This window comes from Heterocephalus glaber, unplaced genomic scaffold (assembly GCF_053883595.1).
Source record: "Heterocephalus glaber isolate CG9 unplaced genomic scaffold, H.glaber_assembly_v1.0 deba00001600, whole genome shotgun sequence".
In the NCBI taxonomy this organism is placed as follows: Eukaryota; Metazoa; Chordata; class Mammalia; order Rodentia; family Bathyergidae; genus Heterocephalus; species Heterocephalus glaber.
In genome coordinates this window covers 1,117,490-1,119,780 of record NW_028258372.1, presented here as the reverse complement: position 1 = coordinate 1,119,780, position 2,291 = coordinate 1,117,490, and the positions used below count along the sequence as shown (strand labels likewise).

Here is a 2,291-nt window from a genome sequence, read left to right as displayed (position 1 = left end):
TCAGTTAAGATTATTATCCTCATTTTTTTAAAGAGGGAAACTAGAGCATACCAAGGTAAGGTAACTTTTTGATGGGAAGATCCAAATATGTTTATTTTCCCTATTTTATCTACCATTTTATTCTGTAAATTAATGCAATAAATTTACTGTATAAATTAATGTCTTCTCAATCAAATTTCAGAAAACTGTTTATGGAAGTTAAAGTATTTTAAACTTTACCTAATAGAGAAAAAAATTTTTCAAAAACAGCCAAACTGGGCTGGAGGAAAGATCAATTAACTATTAAAATTAAGCTATTTATTAAAATTAAAGTTCATAAAGTTGCTACATATGCTCAAGTACCTACAACTGAATTTAGCACTAGAGGAACTAGAGGACATTCAATAAATATTAATTTGTTGAGAATTAATGTATATTTTAATCTCTTTTTCCTATGATTTTTCCCCAAAAGAGATGACAAAGTACAAAATCACAGTAATTAAATACTGTGATATTAACACAAAGATTGAGAAAAATAATTCAAAGAAGCAGATTTCAAAAACTCCGGGAAGAGATACCAATCTATAACAATGATTACTTTCTATTAGAAAAAAAGATTAAACTATTCAACAAAGAGCATTAGGAAAATTTACTACTAATGACATGAAAAAAGCAAAGTTAGATTCCCATCTTATGATGCATACAAAAATAAATTCTTTTTATTTTCAAAATGTTGAATGTATGTATATACTTAGATGGGGACACATGCACACAGGCACATAATAATTTTATAGTCCTGTATTCTAGAAGACATGTTAGGCAATGCAAAATCTAAAAGCCATGAAGTGCAATAAAAGATATGGCTACATAAAAAGTTACACCTCAGCAACAAGAATAACAAAAGCATGGGAAAAGTTACAGAAAATTAACAGGGAGAAAAGATACATTGAATACATGTAGTGTATTAGTCTTATTATATAAAAAGCATCTATAAATCAATACAATTATATCAATTGGTAAAATAGGTCAAAATGCCAGAAAAAAATAAAAACGACTAACGGACATTTGAAAATATGTTTAATTTCACGGGCAATCATAGAGGTACAAATTACAACAATATCATCTTCGGCCAGTTAGATGAGGAAAATGGAAAATATGGATGTTATCCATGTTTAATAAGAGCATGAGGAAATGGACACTCAGACACGCACAATTATAACAGGTATTTTTAATGAACAAAATGACAGCAAAATTCAGTATGATTACTAATCCTACCTTTAAAAACTGAACCTATTCAGAAAATATACAAAAAGGCATAAGAATCTTCATTAACGCATGGTTCTCAAATGTAAAAATAATATCCATCACTAGATGAATGATCACACGCATTATCTTATCTCCTTATTTGGAATACTATAGAAAAATTTTAACAATGAAATAAATCCTTGTAATATCAGCATAGAAAGATCTCTGAGGCAAATTATAATTTTAAAAGGGTAGGAGCAAAATAATATAGTATTACATTTTGTTGATTCTAAAAATGTTTTCTTTCACATATTGTCACTTCTGAAATTGTTAAGCCTCATGTGATCAACAGTGCTTATTAATAAGTACATTATTTCTTTTTATTGGAACGTAAGATGATGGCATGACTTACAATTGATCTATTTTAGATTTGATGAAATCCAGTTAATCATATGACCTCATTGTATTTGTTTATACATCCAGCAGAATGGCTGACAGTGAACTTGCTTAATGGCTTAGTGTATGCCAGTCTTGAGAGGAAATGAAGACAGAAGGAGAAAGCAGGGGAGGAGGAGACTATTCTTCCTCACCCCTTGAGGGCAGGCTGGTCTTTACATTCTTGAACTTGGCTGGCTCCTTCCAGGGGACTTTCCAGGACTCTAACCATCAAGTCAGTGAGTTGGCAGGTGTGGCCCTGAGAAGGAAAACATGGAGGCACTTGGGCTTGAAAGGGAAGGACTGTGAAGGGCTGTGGGGAGGCAGCAGGTGCTTTCCTGAGGTGCAGCACAAGGGGATGGCTGCATGGGTGTCCTGAAGGGCTGGGTGTTCAGTACACAGCATTGAAGGATGAGCCCAAGATGTGACAACCAAGCTTGTCATGGCAAACACAGGTGCTTCGGCAGAGCCAGCTACCTATAGTAGCTTTCAGTGTCAGAAGCAGGAAGCAGTGGGAACAAAATGCAATAGACTAGAGACCAAGGCCTATCCCCAGCCTTCCTGGATCCCATAAGCCCTGGGGCTCATAATCTCAAAGGAAAGAGAACGTGCCCCCAGATAAGAGAGATTAC

General features: G+C 34.1%; 1 long non-coding RNA gene across 11 annotated transcripts in view; it reads right to left on the bottom strand.

The window, feature by feature from the left end:
- Window positions 1-661: 661 nt before the first annotated feature.
- Window positions 662-2,291, bottom strand: part of LOC110350942 (uncharacterized) — a 57,079-nt gene continuing 55,449 nt past the window's right edge. For 4 of the 11 annotated variants that reach the window (XR_015444449.1, XR_015444454.1, XR_015444455.1 and 1 more), the window contains one exon: window positions 664-1,918. This is a non-coding gene — a long non-coding RNA (uncharacterized LOC110350942). Of the gene's footprint in view, window positions 1,919-2,291 lie in introns of all 11 variants that reach the window. The other 7 variants (XR_015444450.1, XR_002397904.2, XR_015444452.1 and 4 more) reach the window with 5 other exon arrangements.